The sequence below is a fragment of the Cyclopterus lumpus genome, chromosome 10 (assembly GCF_009769545.1).
Source record: "Cyclopterus lumpus isolate fCycLum1 chromosome 10, fCycLum1.pri, whole genome shotgun sequence".
Classification (NCBI taxonomy): Eukaryota; Metazoa; Chordata; class Actinopteri; order Perciformes; family Cyclopteridae; genus Cyclopterus; species Cyclopterus lumpus.
In genome coordinates this window covers 23718894-23739399 of record NC_046975.1, presented here as the reverse complement: position 1 = coordinate 23739399, position 20506 = coordinate 23718894, and positions in this window count along the sequence as shown.

Genomic DNA, 20506 nt, shown 5'->3' with positions numbered 1-20506 from the left:
CTTCATACACACTTTATACACACTTTATACTTTATATGCTTCATACACACTTCATACACACTTTATACTTCATATACTTTACACACACTTTATACTTTATATGCTTCATACACACTTTATACTTTATATGCTTTACACACACTTTATACACACTTTATACTTTATATGCTTCATACACACTTCATACACACTTTATACTTCATATACTTTACACACACTTTATACTTTATATGCTTCATACACACTTTATACTTTATATGCTTCATACACACTTTATACTTTATATGCTCTACACACTTTATACTTCATATGCTTTACACACACTTTATATTCTCTACACACACTTTATATGCTTTATACACACTTTATACTTTATATGCTTTACACATACTTTATATGCTCTACACACACTTTATATGCTTTATACACACTTTATAATTTATATGCTTAACACACACTTTATATGCTTTATACACACTTTATACTTTATATGCTCTACACACACTTTATATGCTTTATACACACTTTATACTTTATATGCTTTACACATGCACACATTCTGCTCCCTGAATCTTTTCTACAAACATAACCAAAAGGAAAAGTTGTCTCCTTCTCTCTCTTTCAGCAGGATTGATTGTATCTGACAGCAGCTCCATTGACTCCACTTCACCTCCTTCCTCCTTCTCTTCCTCCCATCCTCCTCTTCTCCCCAAAGCCCTCCTTCTTTACTCTGCTCCTCTCTCACTCTACGACCATCACTTCCTCTCTCGTCTCTTCACCTTGCCTCGAGTATCACCAGGATGAAATATAAATAAATAAGTGAGCTGGGCTCCTGTGTGTGTGTGTGTGTGTGTTTCGTGTAGCTGTCCTCAGATCTGCTCCTTCACTGACACCGGGCCCAGAGGCCCAGAAAGGCTGACCTTGGACCTGACATCTGGGTAGCCATCAAGTGACAGACCTGAGCGCCCCGAGACGCTCGTGTCTGAGAGCTAAGAAAAAACCAGAAACCCAAAATACATGTTTTCATTCAGAGGACACGTCGAGACAATCGTTGTTGCTATGGAGACTCATTTGCATCTTCAGATGACTTCAGTAACTGACCCTTCAGAACTTAAATATTAATTTAAATATGAATATATATTCAACATAACATCATAGTTTTGTTTTCTTAACTTAATATTAAATTAATCTCCTGTTGCTCATTTTTTCCTGACAGATATAATGATTTATTCTAACAGGAAGCTAATGAACTACGAGGGGGGTTCGGTCAGAGAGAGAGAGAGAGAGGGAGAAAGAGAGAGGGAGAGAGAGAGAGAGAGAGGGAGAGAGAGAGAGAGAGAGAGAGTGAGAGAGAGAGTGAGAGAGAGGGAGAGAGAGAGAGAGAGAGAGAGAGTGAGAGAGAGAGGGAGAGAGAGATTTTTTTGATATTTACAAAAACTTTATTTCTACATAGAACAATACGAACATACAGACACATTAACTAACTACACCCAACAACAAAAACCCTCAACACCCTTTGTGTCCCTGAGAGGTCCTGAGACCCCACTCAGTATGGAGTCGGGAGTTTCCTCTTCTTCCACCCTCCTGCAGCATCTTCTTCTCAACCTCCTTCTCCTCCTCCTGCAGCATCTCCGTCCCGTCCTTCTCCTCCTCCTGCAGCATCTCCGTCCCGTCCTTCTCCTCTTCCTGCAGCATCTCCGTCCCGTCCTTCTCCTCCTCCTGCAGCATCTCCGTCCCGTCCTTCTCCTCCTCCTGCAGCCTCTCCGTCCCGTCCTTCTCCTCCTCCTGCAGCATCTCCGTCCCGTCCTTCTCCTCCTCCTGCAGCATCTCCGTCCCGTCCTTCTCCTCCTCCTGCAGCATCTCCGTCCCGTCCTTCTCCTCCTCCTTCTCCGTCCCGTCCTTCTCCTCCTCCTGCAGCCTCTCCGTCCCGTCCTTCTCCTCCTCCTGCAGCCTCTCTGTCCCGTCCTTCTCCTCCTCCTTCTCCGTCCCGTCCTTCTCCTCCTCCTGCAGCCTCTCCGTCCCGTCCTTCTCCTCCTCCTGCAGCCTCTCTGTCCCGTCCTTCTCCTCCTCCTTCTCCGTCCCGTCCTTCTCCTCCTCCTGCAGCCTCTCTGTCCCGTCCTTCTCCTCCTCCTTCTCCGTCCCGTCCTTCTCCTCCTCCTTCTCCGTCCCGTCCTTCTCCTCCTCCTGCAGCCTCTCCGTCCCGTCCTCCTCCTGCAGCCTCTCTGTCCCGTCCTTCTCCTCCTCCTTCTCCGTCCCGTCCTTCTCCTCCTCCTGCAGCATCTCCGTCCCGTCCTTCTCCTCCTCCTGCAGCCTCTCCGTCCCGTCCTTCTCCTCCTCCTGCAGCATCTCTGTCCCGTCCTTCTCCTCTTCCTGCAGCATCTCCGTCCCGTCCTCCTCCTGCAGCCTCTCTGTCCCGTCCTTCTCCTCCTCCTTCTCCGTCCCGTCCTTCTCCTCTTCCTGCAGCCTCTCCGTCCCGTCCTTCTCCTCCTCCTGCAGCATCTCCGTCCCGTTCTTCTCCTCTTCCCCTCGTCTTTGTCCTCGGAGCAGGGCAGCCACCGCCGCCTCTGGAAGTCTCTGCAGGACCTCCTCACCCTCCCTTATCTCTCTCTCCACATTCTGCTCTATCTTCCTCAGTCTGTAGCCCTCCTGCTTTGTAAAGCTTTTACCTTCTTTACCGGCCATGTGGTGCCTAATGGACCTAGCGAGCCTCGGTATATCAGAGAAGTGGTTGTCTATCACCACCCTCTGGTTCTTGGTCCTGACTAGATACCCCCTTATCCTGCCCACGCTGTATACTCCTGGCCTCTCATTCTCCTCATCACAGGAGTCACCCTCAGCATCCGAGTAGGAGTCCTCCTCCAAAACGGCCTCAGACTCCTCCTCCCCTTTACCCGAAGCCCCCTTCTTAGCCTGCGAGCTTTCCTCATCCTCCCTCCTCTTCCTCTTCAGACGGTGAGCCTGACTCTTCTCCTCATCCTCCTCCATGCCAACCTCACCGTCTGCCAACTCGACCTCAGCCTCCTGCCCACGTTTATCCCTCCCTGCCCCCTCATCTTCCACCCGCTGGACCACCTCTGCCCCTTCCTCCTCCACCTGCTGCACCCCACCTCCCCCCTCCGTGCCCCCCCTCAGCACCCCACATCCCCCCTTTGTGCTCCCCTCCTGCAGAGAGAGAGAGAGAGAGAGAGAGAGGGAGAGAGAGAGGGAGAGAGTCCGATGTTCACTCGGATCTTGACGTGAAGCGTCTCCGTGGTGACGCTCATGCGCTGCGACGTCTTCACGGCTGAAAACATGCAGAGAAAAGCCGAGGAGCCTGAATGAAGCTCGGGGCTGTTTTCACAAGGTTCCCCCGTTCTGACCCCGATAGCCCCGCCGGGGAGGCCGCCGGGTCAGCTTCTGGAGGTCTATGTTTCACCTCCTTCGCAAAGAAGAAAGCACAAACATCCCGGAACAGTTTAAAGATAAAGACGGTCGACTAGTTCACGGCGTTGGAGAAGTTACTGAACCGACCGGCAGTTCGTCTCGTATCTCCCTCAAAGTTCCTGCGTGTTTTTCCTGCGTTTTCCGTTCTTTACGCGCATGCGTTCTTTTAAAAGCTCAGTGAAGGTTCAGGCCACAAAAACACTCGGTTACGTTTAGGAAGAGATCGTCGTTTTGGGTTCAAATACCTACGCTGAGTGAGGTGGTGAGGGACCGACCCTCGAGCACGGGTGGGCTGGCCATAGGGGATACCGGGGAAAACCCCCGGTAGACCGACGGGGGGGTGGGCTGGTCCAATGCCGGCCCCCCTCCATCACCAACCGGCGCTGCCTGTGACATCGCCGAGATGTCTGGAGGAAGGTGCAAATCTCTGACTTATTTGGGAAACCACCAACCGGTGACAGTGATATGATGGTTAGCTGTGGCTGTTGACTTGGCTAATGTTAGCATGCTTTTCACAGATGAGGTAACGTTCCCTACAAGCTAGCCTAGCTAACGTTAGCTAGGTAAATGTTCAAAATTGAGACCGTTATGATCCGGTAAAATAAGCAAGATGGCGCTGTTGTCATCATCGAGATTATCGTATTTAACATGTTAGCCGGAGTCACTTGCTTACAATCGATGAGCAAGCTCTCCATGGTGGTAGTTATAAAGAGGGCAATCTTATAATAACTTGTGTCAAATAAGGCTTAAGTTAACCAGCTAGCTTGTTATGCTAAAATCACCGTGTTACACACAACACTAACATTATAAACAATGTTAATATGTTCTCTAGATCGATGGTTCTGCTGCCAGGGGCCCCAGAACCAAGACAAGACCCAGGGCCACACAGTAATTAGTACAGATAAGTATACTTGCATGTACTTAAGTACATGCAAGTATACTTATCGACCGCCGGTGCCATGCTAACACAGTCACCCGGGGCTGTGGAACCATACCGCTCTCTCACTGCTGCACCGTGCTAGCTAGAACGCCCTTCACAGGCACCACAGCAGCATGGGCAGCTGTGGCTAAGTAAAGAGGGGCTCGGCTCCTCTACTGTGGCAGCGTCGTGCTAGCCAGAGCGCCATGGCAGACAACACGCCATCGGTGCCTCTGCGCTAGTGTTCTCGCTAGCACAGCGTCGCAAAGTCACCCTGAGAGAGAGGAGCTTTTGCCTGCTGCCTGGTTTTGCTGATAGTGTCAATGGTTTAACATACGAACGTAATGATCCCTCCTCACCACTCATGTAGGCTGAAGATGACAGCGACAGCAGCCAGGATGACACAGAAAGTCAAGGCCAGGATGACAAGGAGAGCCAAGGGCATGATGACACAACGTGAGGGCCAAGATTTAGATTATTTCACCAGGCCGAACACACATTAGACCTCTTCTTCTTCTTCTGTTTTCACCCCCAGCAGAAGGCAGACGAGGCTTTATTTTGTAAAGATGGCACAAACAGTAAATGGCATAGTCAAGAGAAAGAAGCCCTCTTCTGTTCTCTTTGTCTGGCTTTAGCTAATCGCAGAGAAAGCAGCTCTTCCTTCTAAACCTTCGAAAGGGACCTCAGCTCAGGAGCTCACTCCCAGGCTCAGGAAATCACTCCCAGGCTCAGGAAATCACTCCTAGGCTCAGGAGCTCACTCTCAGGCTCAGGAGCTCACTCTCAGGCTCAGGAGCTCACTCCCAGGCTCAGGAGCTCACTCTCAGGCTCAGGAGCTCACTCCCAGGCTCAGGAGCTCACTCTCAGGCTCAGGAGCTCACTCTCAGGCTCAGGAGCTCACTCCCAGGCTCAGGAGCTCACTCCCAGGCTCAGGAGCTCACTCTCAGGCTCAGGAGCTCACTCTCAGGCTCAGGAGCTCACTCCCAGGCTCAGGAGCTCACTCCCAGGCTCAGGAGCTCACTCTCAGGCTCAGGAGCTCACTCTCAGGCTCAGGAGCTCACTCCCAGGCTCAGGAGCTCACTCTCAGGCTCAGGAGCTCACTCCCAGGCTCAGGAGCTCACTCTCTCAACAGCACCTGGAGGCCTTTATGTTGATGGCTACTCAGATGTTTTGCAGATGCTGGACGCTGGGAAAATCGTTGACGGTGTTGCAGAAAAGAGTGAGCTGCTGCAAAGACCACTCATGTAGTGAGGTAATAATAAGCTGACAGTAACTCCCGGGCCCTCGAGAGTGCCGTCTGCAAAAAGAAGGCGGGACCACGGGCCGTCGGTGCATGGCGGTTAGCCGACTCTCCGACTGGAGAGGACGTGGTGAGACGAAGCGGCCGCTCTTCTTATTCAGTCCTCACGCGTCCGTCCTCTCAAGTTCCAGCCTCATAATTAGTGGCGGCGCCTTTCTGGCTTCAGTCAATGTGATCCAACTTCTAAATGATAACTCCTTCATGCTTATTGTTTAAAAAAAAGTGATCTCCTTCCTGCAGCGACGCCATGTTTGGCGTCGGAGAGTGAGAAGCCCCCGGTGGTCGGTGGTCACATGACCGTGAACTCAAAACTGAGATATTGAGTATTTTTTTCTTCTTTTTTTTTTTCAGCGCTCATCAATATCACACATCAATCGCAGAGTGTTTGTGTGTGTGCGTGTGTGTGTGTGTGTGTGACTGACGCTGTGACACAGTGTTCATACCTTTTGTTTTGTTTCCATTTCGCATTAATAAGCTTTCATGTTTTTGTTGTGATCCGCTCATAATTGAATGCTTTTGGATGATTGTTCATATTTACTGGAACTCCCTGAGCTGACAGCAGTGCGAATGTGTGTAGAGGGAATATTCGTCAATATATCTATGTATATATATAAATACACACACATGTATTCACATTGGGGGGGGTCTGAGGGTTCAGGGCGCGGGGATCCGCCTCCCGGAGCATCTGCTTATGTTCCGGTGCAGCTGGAGACCGAGAGGAGAGCGAGGCTCCGACCCGGCCGGGTGAGAGGTTGCCATCTTTGTTCCTGTGACTTATTTGCATTCTGGACAAAAAGTGCAGCAGATTGGAGAGTTTTACATTCTTTATTTCCCTTTATTACCACGTTAAGCTGCTAAAAAAAAAAAGAATAAAGAGCTCATCCGGACCTCTCACACGGACAGTATTTATGTCCAGGTTGATATAATCTTTGGATCAATACGCTCTTAAGCCTCACAAAAGCAACCGTGTCACAATGGACTCAGATAATGACTTGAGTGGATCTCTCTTGGTCCCGGGAGAGGGCACGCTTGTGTTTCTAATGCGTGTTTAAACAGAGTGTGTGTGTGTGTGTGTGTGTGTGTGTGTGTGTGTGTGTGTGTGTCATTGCTCTCGTTTTTCTGTTTGTTGTGCAAAACACATTACGATCTCACAGATGGAGCGGACTGAATCAAAGTGTAATCGGCATCGCTGGATGAGCATTCATGTTGTAAAATGTACCAGAATTAAAAAGGAGAGGAGGGGGAAATGTGTTTGTGTGTGTGTGTGTGTGTGTGTCTGTGTGAGTGTGCGTGTGTGTGCGTGTGTGTGTGTGTGTGCGTGTGTGTGTGTGATTGTGCGTGTGTGTCTGTGTGTGTTTCTGTGTGTGTGTGTGTGTCTGTGTGAGTGTGCGTGTGTGTGTGTGTGTGCGTGTGTGTGTGTGTGTGATTGTGCGTGTGTGTCTGTGTGTGTGTGTGTGTGTGTCTGTGTGAGTGTGCGTGTGTGTGTGTGTGTGTGTGCGTGTGTTTCTGTGTGTGTGTCCTGCCTTTGTTTTGCTGAATAATGTCTCCCCCTGCAGCTACGTCGTCCTAATGCAGCACATTAGTAAGTCCTCGGTTTTCCAATTTCCCCATTGTGCTTTGTGTGTGTGTGTGTGTGTGTGTGTGTGTGTGTGTGTGTGTGTGTGTTTCATTAATGTTTTTTTTTGGCTCTTTCCATTCCAAAAAAGGAAAGTCTGATTATGGGCGGCGAATGAGTCGCTCCGTCTCTCCTTTAATGGCCGCCATCAAAGTGTCCTTGAACGAGCTGCTTAAACTCTAACGGAGCTGCGGCGGCGAAGCCCGTGGTTGTAACCATACGGTATGTATAGGCTGTGTGTGTGTGTGTGTGTGTGCGTGTGTGTGTGTGTGTGTGAGCCATCGACCCTCACGTTGCTGCAGCGCCGACATATGAGTCATGCAGGAGAGTCGACAGCGGTGTCAGGAACTGAAGCTTTGTTCCTTTGGCTTCATTAGAATCACAATCAGGTTTAATTGGCCAAGTTAGTCCAGTTCATCAAGGCCCATTCAGAGAAGGGGGGGGGGGGGGGGGGGGGACTATACCAAAATAATACAGTCGACAGAGATGGAGAGCCCAAGTGGAAATGGAGCTTATTAAAACCTTATTCAATATCACATTTGAAACATTGCAATTTCCATTTTTCCATCTCGGATCACGGCCGTCAACCAGTGAACAGGAAGTGACCATATTAGGACTGAGGAGGAGTGACGTAGAGACGCCGTATACTCAAGGACACTTTGACTTGCAACTAATGGGGAGGGCGGGGATCGAACCGGCTACCTTGTGGTTACGGGACCCTAAACGATATGTAAACAAAGTGTGGAGCGTGACAACTTTCCATGCAGCAGCTTTGAAACACGTCGCCTCAGCATCATCGGTTTTAATCACACAGGGACTCATTTGGATTTTATTATTTCCTTTTTTATTAATCTGCCTCTGGCAACAGTGCCAGTTTGTTACCGTCTTTCGGCCTCCTCCTCCAGATGGCATTGTTGTTATTGACAGAAGAGCTCGGGCAGTCAGCGTTAGCATTTTAACGTCAGGGCTGCAGGAGTTTGATGCAACAAACAGCTGCACGGGGGGCCAGTCATTTGATTTAGCCTGCGGACGAACTGGAATGCATTAAAATCCCTAATTTATTAATAATAATAATAATAATGTCTGATTCACTTACAGACAGCTGATGGAGACGCTGCATCCTCTCCTTTTGCTCTCTTATTTCAACTTTCTAGAACTAAATTCCCTTGTTGACTCTTTGTTTACATGCTTGATCACTTCTGTGTTCTGTATTTTGGGGCCTGATAATTTGTATTTATGTATTTGCTGCTTCAGCTGTTTATTTTAATCAATGAAACAAAGAAAAAAAAAAAAAGAGACTCATTGCACGGACAAGCGTTTCAAGACAGAGATGAAGCAGCACCATGACAGCACGCTGACATCCAGCAGGTTTAATGTTCACAAGCTAATGTTAGCATGCTAACGGGAAATAATTATGAAGCAGCACCATGACAGCACGCTGACATCCAGCAGGTGTAATTTTCACACGCTAATGTTAGCATGCTAACGGAAGCTAATTATGAAGCAGCACCATGACAGCACGCTGACATCCAGCAGGTTTAATGTTCACAAGGTAATGTTAGCATGCTAACGGACGCTAATTATGAAGCAGCACCATGACAGCACGCCGACATCCAGCAGGTTTAATGTTCACAAGGTAATGTTAGCATGCTAACGGGAACTAATTATGAAGCAGCACCATGACAGCACACTGACATCCAGCAGGTTTAATGTTCACAAGCTAAGGTTAGCATGCTAACGGATAATTAGCAGTAAACAAAGTAGAGCCTCTATGCAGGTGGAAGGTTTGGACACGAAGATGGCGCCAATGTGAGCGGCGGCATTAGCGTTGCTCCACTAGCGCGTCACATTCTGAGCTGTAGCTGCGACACAATTTATAGATATCCCACAAAATCGTTGTTTTATGTTAATCCACATAGCTTGAATGAGGCCACTGAATCAATAGTGGAGGAGAGACGGACTGGAACAAACAAACAGAGGTCTTTCCGTAGTTATTTTAACCCAAATGCCGATCTTTTTCTAAAACTGAGTGATTCTGTTTCCTATGAAGATGGAACTTTATTTTGAAAAGACACTTGTTGCAGGACTTTCACAGGAAGAATGAGGAGTGACTTCTTGCAGGTACATATATATATATATATATATATATATATATATATATTATTATTATTGTATACATATCATAGGAACCGTTGTATGAGAAGAACGTGAAGAAGTCGTAGAGGAACAAATGCTGTATGAGAATTATTAATGTCAGAGAATTATTATGACGCAACAGGGCCGTTTCCTGTCATTGGATTTTGATTGATGAGCTTGGCTCATTTGAGTTCACCACAATAATCAGGGATCGCGGCCTCGCAAATGAAGACGTTTTGGCTTCACTTGGATTGACATGGTGTGTGTGTGTCCCGCCCCCCCTTGAGAATATACGTTCACTCCTCAGGTGACTTGACTGCAGCTAATGGAGCGTGGACGTCCTCTGCTCTCCGTCTGGGATAAAAATAATAAAGGAGACCCAAAGTAGGCCGTTCTGCGACTGCATGTCCTCCATCTGCCCGAGGTGTGGAGGTGTTCACGTCCTGTCCGCCCTCAGAGGGGCAGGAGGGTGTGTGTGTGTGTGTGTGTGTGTGTGTGTGTGTGTCTGTGTGTGTGCACACATTTGCGTGCTTGTTAGAAGGTCCATTAATCACGATGTCTCTATCATGTGTAGCATCTGTTTTTCTTTACAAATCAATTATTTATGAGTATTGAAGTGAACGTGGCTGGAAACTGTATGTGTGTGTGTCTGTGTGTGTGTGTGTGTCTGTGTGTGTGTGTGTCTGTGTGTGTGTGTCTGTGTGTGTGTGTCTGTGTGTGTGTGTGTGTCTGTGTGTGTGTGTGTGTCTGTGTGTGTGTGTCTGTGTGTGTGTGTCTGTGTGTGTGTGTCTGTGTGTGTGTGTGTGTCTGTGTGTGTGTGTGTGTCTGTGTGTCTGTGTGTGTGTGTCTGTGTGTGTGTGTCTGTGTGTGTGTGTCTGTGTGTGTGTGTCTGTGTGTGTGTGTCTGTGTGTGTGTGTGTCTGTGTGTGTGTGTGTGTCTGTGTGTGTCTCTGTGTGTGTGTCTGTGTGTGTGTGTCTGTGTGTGTGTGTCTGTGTGTGTGTGTCTGTGTGTGTGTGTGTGTCTGTGTGTGTGTGTGTGTCTGTGTGTGTCTCTGTGTGTGTGTGTGTGTGTGTGCACATGCTCTACTTCTCGACTCTGAGGACCAATGTCATCACAAGGATTCTGGAGCACCAGCAGACATGTTGATGCACCTCGTTTGCTTCACGGTCGAATGAGAGAAACACATCAGTTATCCTTAGACTTCTATCTCAGATTTGAGTTTGTTTGTATTCAAAATAATAATAATAATAATTATATATTATATTTTTCTTCCAGAACACGTCGTCTTTCAGACTTCGTGGACAGAAAACATTTATTTAACTTCTTTGTCTGTTTATGTCTGCATATTTCTTGCATATTTTAATACATAATACAATAAATAATCCTCTTAATGTGAGGTGATGAAGTGGTGAAGTTTCATGTGATATCTATGAAGTTTTGACCCTATTCACCTGTAGAGTCTTCAACATTCATTCATAAATATATAATGAAGCTTTATGCAGAGGGGTTAGTTCACACAGCATTCAGAGACTCATTTATACACATTTATTAATAACAACTATATATTATAAAGCTTTATGCAGAGGGGTTAGTTCACACAGCATTCAGAGACTCATTTATACACATTTATTAATATAAACTATATATTATGAAGCTTTATGCAGAGGGGTTAGTTCACACAGCATTCAGAGACTCATTTATACACATTTATTAATAAAAACTATATATTATGAAGCTTTATGCAGAGGGGTTTGTTCACACAGCATTCAGAGACTCATTTATACACATTTATTAATAAAAACTATATGTTATGAAGCTTTATGCAGAGGGGTTAGTTCACACAGCATTCAGACTCATTCATACACATTTATTAATATAAACTATACACAAGGATTTGCATAATTTAGCCCATATTTAGTATGATAATGCCTCATTTACACGTTTAAACAGAGCTATTTGTTTTACCATCTTCACCTGTGGCGACTCCCCTTAAAGTTATAGGGTTGATGTGAGAGGATTATACCGAGAACACGGGTCCTCATGAATACAGACAAACAGTGTGTGTGTGTGTGTGTGTGCCCCCCCCCCCACACACACACCTTGTCGTGTCTCCTCTCTCCGGCTCTAACAGGACTTGGCAGCAGCAGCGCTACAGAACGAAAACACTGGAACACCAAATCCTGTCGCAGCGCACTGTCACATGAGAGCCTGATTAGAACATGTGACTGCAGGGCGAGAGAGAGAGAGAGAGAGAGAGGGAGAGAGAGAGAGAGGGAGAGAGAGAGAGGGAGGGAGAGAGAGAGAGAGAGAGAGAGACCATCCAGGTGAAAGGATATTCACCAGATAGGAGCTGCTGGGATGAAACCTCGAGGTTCATCTGTAGCGTGACGAGCGGCGTCTCAACACGACGAGCTTCATGAACCAAAAGCTTTTTAAACGTTGCTTTTAATACTTCAAACTGCCGGAAGGTCGTTGGACCCGTGGCCGATGAGACGAAGGGCCCCAACAAAGGCCCCGCCCCCTCTACGTACCCCGAGCAAGACACACTTCATAGTTGTTTATTTAGTTGTTGTTTATTTTGTAGATGCTTTGCGTCTCCTTGTAGCTGCCGTGTGTCTCTTTGTAGTGACTTTGTGTCTCTTTGTAGTTGATTTGTGTCTCTTTGTAGCTGCTTTGTGTCTCTTTGTAGCTGCTTTGTGTCTCTTTGTAGCTGCCGTGTGTCTCCTTGTAGCTGCAGTGTGTCTCCTTGTAGATGCTCTGTGTCTCCTTGTAGTTGCTATGTGTCTCCTTGTAGTTGATTTGTGTCTCTTTGTAGCTGCTTTGTGTCTCCTTGTAGTTGCCCTGTGTCTCCTTGTAGATGCTTTTTGTCTCTTTGTAGCTGCTTTGTGTCTCCTTGTAGCTGCTTTGTGTCTCTTTGTAGCTGCTTTGTGTCTCTTTGTAGTCGATTTGTCCCTTTGTAGCTGCTTTGTGTCTCCTTGTAGCTGCCGTGTGTCTCTTTGTAGCTGCTTTCTGTCTCTTTGTAGTTGCTTTGTGTCCCTTTGTAGTTGCTTTGTGTCTCTTTGTAGTTGCCGTGTGTCTCTTTGTAGTTACTTTGTGTCTCTTTGTAGCTGCTTTGTGTCTCCTTGTAGCTGCTTTCTGTCTCTTTGTAGTTGCTTTGTGTCTCTTTGTAGTTGATTTGTGTCTCTTTGTATCTGCTTTGTGTCTCTTTGTAGCTGCTTTGTGTCTCTTTGTAGCTGCCGTGCGTCTCTTTGTAGCTGCTTTGTGTCTCCTTGTAGCTTCCGTGTGTCTCCTTGTAGCTGCCGTGCGTCTCTTTGTAGCTGCTTTGTGTCTCCTTGTAGCTTCCGTGTGTCTCCTTGTAGCTGCCGTGTGTCTCTTTGTAGCTGCTTTGTGTCTCCTTGTAGCTTCCGTGTGTCTCCTTGTAGCTTCCGTGTGTCTCCTTGTAGCTGCTGTGTGTCTCCTTGTAGCTTCCGTGTGTCTCCTTGTAGCTGCTGTGTGTCTCCTTGTAGCTGCCGTGTGTCTCTTTGTAGCTGCTGTGTGTCTCCTTGTAGCTGCCGTGTGTCTCTTTGTAGCTGCGTTGTGTCTCATCTATTTTATAGTTCTTTTGTGTCCCTTTGTTTCTTTCTGACATTTCCAGCCAGAACAGACATGAACTGACGAATCTTTACAAAACGACCGCGGTCCCAGTTTGTGTCCTCGTCCTAAACTCACCCTACAAATATCAAACAATGCCTGTTTCCATGTTGGTCGGGTGGAAACCACGAAGCCGAAGACGACGTGAAACACGTTACAAGACGTGACGTGATGACTGCCGGGGGGGGAATCGAGCCACCGGTCCGTCAGAGGCCGGGACGCGCTCGCCCTGTCTTGTCCACCCGCAATCAGCCTCCGTGACGCTGACGCGTCGTGATTGGTTTTAACCTTGATGGCGTGTTGGCGGCGTCGCCTTCAGCGCTGTGGTTCTCCCTCTCGACCGGTTTTAAAATCGTACCGCTGGGAGGACCCCAAAAAAAACAACAACTGGTGTTTATGTACGCAAAGCTGCAGGAAACAAGAGCTGTTTATGTGGAAGTGAAATACGTTTGTGTCCGGACCAATCAGCAGCTAGGGGCGTGGCTTAGATGAAAGAATAGCAAAGAACGACACTGAGGGTTTTTTATCTCAATGAAAAATACGTTTTCTTGACAGACGGTTCACCCTAACGCTTAAAAAATATATATATATATATATAATATATATACATATATATATATATATATATATATATATATATATATATATATATATATATATATATATATTTTAAGCGTTGCCCTGAGAACATTTCACAGCTTAGTTTTACATCCTCTGGTGTCTCAGACCTCCAGCCTGCAGCACAACTTGTGCTTTATTGGGCTGAATGCAACCAAGAAAAAGAGCAGAGTGACTCAAAACGGAAGTGTTCCTGACTTTTAAAGGTCAGCAATAGCTACCTGTGATCCTCACTGAATACCAAGCACTCAGTCCCCCCACCCCCCCCCACCCCCCGGGCCCCCTACCCAGTGCCGCCCGACCACCCTTTGATTTTGTCCTTAAAATGTGAAACTTTCACAAAGCCTGAATTACTTTAAAATGGAATAATCTCTGTTCTTCTTAATTTGGACTGCTGTGTGACCTTGGGAATGCCATGTACTGCTGTGTGACCTTGGGAATGCAGGTACTGCTGTGTGACCTTGGGAATGCAGGTACTGCCATGTGACCTCGGGAATGCCATGTACTGCCATGTGACCTCGGGAATGCCATGTACTGCTGTGTGACCTTGGGAATGCAGGTACTGCTGTGTGACCTTGGGAATGCCAAATACTGCTGTGTGACCTTGGGAATGCCAAATACTGCTGTGTGACCTTGGGAATGCCAAATACTGCCGTGTGACCTTGGGAATGCCAAATACTGCCATCTGACCTTGGGAATGCAGGTACTGCCATGTGACCTCGGGAATGCCATGTACTGCCATGTGACCTCGGGAATGCCATGTACTGCCATCTGACCTTGGCCGTGACCTTGGGATCGCCAGGTCGGTGGCTCGCTCTCGTCGTACACCAGGCAGGACCTCCGATGGTGACGACACGATGACACACCCGCCCGCCGCTCCACTGTTTAACAAACATGAACATCCTTGTTGCTTCGTTTGGTCGGTTCAAGCACGGAGATGAAATCCTGTGTTGATGCGAGGACGTTAGAAAATACCCTTGGATGAGAGAGAGAGAGAGAGAGAGAGAGAGAGAGAGAGAGAGAGAGATAAAGAAAGAAGGAAATACTTTGTGGTTTTAACCCAATCACCTGGGACCAACGGTGGAAAACAAGCAGAGACTAATTAGTTGTAAGAAAGTCAGTCTCTCATGTACTGTGTGTGTGTGTGTGTGTGTGTGTGTCAAGGATGCATTTTATTATTATTAACTCTCATTATCATCCCAGGTTTGTGGTTAATAAAACTGGTATTGTCCAACTCACAGTTTTGTTTGGTATTCAATCATTAATTTTAACGCCGCTGCATGCTGAGGGAATGGAAACCACCCCAGGAAAGTGAAGCTGCATTCTCTCTCCTTACCACCAGGGGGCGACTCCTCTGGTTGTATAGAAGTCTATGCTTCATGTGTTAAAGCTGCATTCTCTCTCCTTACCACCAGGGGGCGACTCCTCTGGTTGTATAGAAGTCTATGCTTCATGTGTTAAAGCTGCATTCTCTCTCCTTACCACCAGGGGGCGACTCCTCTGGTTGTATAGAAGTCTATGCTTCATGTGTTAAAGCTGCATTCTCTCTCCTTACCACCAGGGGGCGACTCCTCTGGTTGTATAGAAGTCTATGCTTCATGTGTTAAAGCTGCATTCTCTCTCCTTACCACCAGGGGGCGACTCCTCTGGTTGTATAGAAGTCTATGCTTCATGTGTTAAAGCTGCATTCTCTCTCCTGACCACCAGGGGCCGACTCCTCTGGTTGTATAGAAGTCTATGCTTCATGTGTTAAAGCTGCATTCTCTCTCCTTACCACCAGGGGGCGACTCCTCTGGTTGTATAGAAGTCTATGCTTCATGTGTTAAAGCTGCATTCTCTCTCCTTACCACCAGGGGGCGACTCCTCTGGTTGTATAGAAGTCAATGCTTCATGTGTTAAAGCTGCATTCTCTCTCCTTACCACCAGGGGGTGACTCCTCTGGTTGTATAGAAGTCTATGCTTCATGTGTTAAAGCTGCATTCTCTCCACTGACCACCAGGGGGCGACTCCTCTGGTTGTATAGAAGTCTATGCTTCATGTGTTAAAGCTGCATTCTCTCTCCTGACCACCAGAGGGCGACTCCTCTGGTTGTATAGAAGTCTATATAAATGACTCTACCTCTCTTGATTTATTCCCTCATTAAACATTGTAAACATTAGTTTTTGGTCTCAATCTCTAGTTTCAAGTCTTCTTCAATACAGCGTGATGTTCATTTAGTAAATTATGGTCATTTAGAGTCAAACAGACCATAAAGGAGGGGATGCTTTAGGGGCGGGGCTTCAAGGTGATTGACAGGACCTCAAACCCCAACTTGAGATCAACCCAAACAGAAAGACTGTGTTTCAACACTTCGACCATATTTCGTGGTCAAAGTGCCGTCGATAAAAGTTTTTTTAATTTCCTTTACATTCTTCGTATTAGTGGACTTTTGAGCTCATTCTGTAGCCACACTTTGCTTTTACTTAACTGTGAATTCTCGATACTCGTCTTCCTATCGATGAATATTAGTGTTTTTTAACATTTTGTAATTTTAGGCTGCATTGTCCTTGAAAAATAATCAATCAAGCTGAACATATTATGTTTTCGCCTTCTCATGTTCCTAAAAATAAATCCACAAGATCGTTATTAAAAAGTGGACTCACCAAAAGAATAAATAACAACATTAGAGTAAACATTAGAGTGGTCCCCGGTCCACGTTAAGACCGGGATGTGAGAAGATGGAAAGATGCAATTTAGTTTTTTAAGATTAGTTTTATTTGTTTAGTGTATTTAATTTACTATATTTGCTCCTGCAATCTTATTAAATCAGCTCGTAGCGTAGCGGCTAAATCCTTATTAAACTTGTTTGAGTACTCGGTGCTGTAAAGGTTACGGGAAAGATCGAGATTTTGGTTAAATATTGAATAAGTCAATAGTGACTCGAGGCACAAGACGTGTTTAATATTTAAATAATTAATCAGAACCGGGATTATTCGAGTCCCTCTGCGGCTTCAAGTGCTTTTAGGGCGCTGAAGAAGATTTTAAATGAATATATTTGTATTGCAGGTCATTTCTGGTAAATATCACAATACAGTCGGTTTATTTCCACGTTTAAGAGAAGTGCTTTGGAACAAATTCAGTGCGGCTCGAGAGCGTTCAATGTTATTATTATTATTATTATTACTATTATTGTTATTATTACCATTATTGTTATTTATATTACTATTATTATTATTACTATTATTATTTTATTTTTATAATTATAATTATTATTGTTATTATTGTCATTATTATTATTATTATTATTTTATTATTATTATTATTATTACTATTATTATTATAATTATTTTATTTTTATAATTATAATAACAATAATAATAATTATTATTATTTTATTATTATTATTATTATTATTATTTTTGTAGAAGTCAGCTTATAGCCACCGCTAAAATCAAAAGATCCTCTTCTGAAGATCGAACCAAGCCATTAGGATCTTATTGATTAGTACTCGATTAGGTTTATTATTCAGCTTTATTAGCTTTAATCTTCTTGTACGTATTCATATACGTTTCAAGAAGCTTTAACCTCCTTTCTCTCATCAATGATCTCATTGATCACCCCTCATCTTCTGACCAGATTCCAGATGTTCTCTCAGCTTCTACCGGAGTCACGTTGGATCTTTGACTCCCGTCGGAGCCGATAACCGTGTTGAACGTGCACGTCGTGCACGCCGATGGTTCCCGCGTTCTCCGCCTCATCGTTGTGCTCGATGCGTGTTCTCCACGTTCCTCCTCCTCGTCCGGTTGGTGCCAGCAGGAGTTCCCGTGGATGAATCTGTCTCTTCGCCTCCTCGTTGGCAGCCGACGGCTTTAAAAACGCCGTTATTGCTCTTTTAATGGCGGCGGATTCGCTCTCCGAGAAGGGCGTGAAGTGAGGGAGGAGGATGAAGATGAGGGCCACCTTCATCGCACCCTCCAAGGTCATTCACTTCCTCCCTCTCTTAGTGCCCACACTTCATATTGTCCTCTGAAAGTCAAGTTAAAGAACAATAAAATACCTGGATTTGGCATTCTTGACATTTTAGAAATAACATTATAACAATATTTTCTGTGCTCTTAACTCGTCGGCATTGTGAGTTTCAATAATAAATACAAACAACACGCATCGGAAGTGAAAATGATGGATTAAAGAAGAAATAACGAGAAGGTGCAAACGGGTTCAAAGCATCCCACGTTTTGCAGAAACGCACGACGCCGACAGATTTGACTTTTTACCATAATCAACTTGTTTTTTTATTGCTGGTGTTATATTTATATATTTTCTCTTTAGGACTTTGTTATTGTATTGTTTTCCCCTCCCTGTGTCTCCGGCGTGTCTTTTTAATACTCGTTGTTATTGATTTGTTTCTCCCGCGAAGCGCGCTGAGTCGCATTCTTTGTTATGAAAGGCGCCGTGTAAATAAAGTTTATTGTTATTGCCGTCGTAAAAGTTGGTCTAAGCTGCGCGTCTGAATAAACGCAGCAGAGTGATCTGAATACAGACGAGTCGAACCTCAAAGTCGCTCCGAGCCGCCGAGACGTTGGCGTCCGTCTGGAAAACATCCAGAAGAAATGAAACCAGTGAAGACGGAGAGGTGGAACTCTCTATTATACACAGAGACGCAATGATACAGATCAATGCAGCAGAAAGAGAGATATCATCCTTTTTAATGCAACCCTGCCTACATTACCCACAATGCAACTTGACAACCAGTCAGTTCAGTCAGGGATACCGACGTGTTACGCTTGTAGCATCTAATGTAGCTATTAGTATCTAACGTAGCTCGTAGAATCTAACATAGCTAGTAGTATCCAACCTAGGTTGTAGCATCAAACGTAGCTAGTAGCATCTAATGTAGCTAGTAGCATCTAACGTAGCTAGTAGCATATAATGTAGCTTGTAGCATCTAATGTAGCTAGTGGCATTTAACGTAGATAGCAGAATCTTACGTAGCTTGTAGCATCTAACAAAGCTCTTAACATATAACATTGCTAATAATATAATATAATGCTAATAATGTAATATAATGCTAGTAGCATCTAACATAGCTAGTAGCATCTAACATTGCTAATAGCATCTAACGTAACTCATAGCATCTAACGTAGCTAGTAGCATCTAACGTAGCTAGTAGCATCTAACGTAGCTCGTAGCATCTAACGTAGCTCGTAGCATCTAATGTAGCTAGTAGCATCTAACGTAGCAAGTAGCATATAATGTAGCTTGTAGCATCTAATCTAGCTAGTGGCATTTAACGTAGATAGCAGAATCTTACGTAGCTTGTAGCATCTAACAAAGCTCTTAACATATAACATTGCTAATAATATAATATAATGCTAATAATATAATATAATGCTAGTAGCATCTAACGTAGCTAGTAGCATCTAACGTAGCTAGTAGCATCTAATGTAACTCGCAGCATCTAACGTAGCTAGTAGCATCTAACGTAGCTAGTAGCATCTAACGTAGCTCGTAGCATCTAACGTAGCTCGTAGCATTATAATTCACGCGTCTTCATCTGGAGCCACACATTTGTTATTATGCAAAAGTTTATGTTGAGATGAATTCAGCAGCATCATGAAGCTCGACTGCGTTCAGGCTGTCCTGGAACTCTCTTTCAGGTAAATTAAATTATTTTGCTAAATCCATTTTATTATAAGATTACTGGAAATTGAAAAACTGAACTGCCGGTTTAAATGTATTATTTATTAATTTTAAACTAGATTGAAGTCTGTATTTAAAAGTTAAACCAGGATTTAATTAGGTTTCTACTTTCCCTGATGAAGCAGATTATCCATTCAGCGTTCCACACAGAGCAGAATAATCAATAAATACAAATCACACTGTCGGCCTGGCCCAGTCAGTAACATGAAAATAACTCTACGATCTACCGAAGGACTCAGATTTCTTCATTTAACACATAAATTATTACAAAAGATTATTTTTCTCCTTTTTTTCTTCTACAAAAAAACCCCCTAAATTGAAAAAATCTGGGTTTTATGGCAATTCTCGAAATAGAATTTGCGGAGAAATCACTTTGTGTGCTAACCAGTTATTGATCCCTTTAATTGCTTTGAGGGACTCGGGTGCATAATAAGCGTTTCATCGTTCACTTTTAATTTTTTCGGGACCTCGTTCACCGGAAAACGTTGGAGAGCACCGGGAGAGACGACTGAAACCACTTAAAGACACCGACCTGCACGTGAACCGGTCCTCACCGGCGTACTTTGTGCGGAGACACGCCTCCTCAGTTAAAGGGCCAGCGTGCAGCGTTTCTATGAGCAGAAATGGAATACAATAATCATAACTGTGAAGTGAAGACAGAGTTTTATTTTGAAAATCCCGCGTGCATGTCACAGGCTTTTCGCGGGAGTAACTTTTCGTCTACTTTTTACGTCCCATGAAGGCACCCGTAGTTCTCTATCACATCATTACATTACATTACATTACATTACATTACATCACATTACATTACATTACATGTCATTACATTACATCACATTACATCACATCACATTACATTACATTACATGTCATTTAGCTGACGCTTTTATCCAAAGCGACTTACAATAAGTGCATTAAACCATGAGTCAAAACTCAGAACAACAAGAATCAAGCAAGTACAATTTTTCAATAAAGTTAAACTACAAAGTGCCATCAGTAAGAGACATTTAAGTGCTACTAAAGTGTTAAACTACAAAAAAGTGCTATCAGTAAGAGACATTTAAGTGCTACTAAAGTGTTAAACTACAAAGTGCTATCAGTAAGAGACATTTAAGTGCTACTAAAGTGTTAAACTACAAAGTGCTATCAGTAAGAGACATTTAAGTGCTACTAGAGTGTTAAACTAC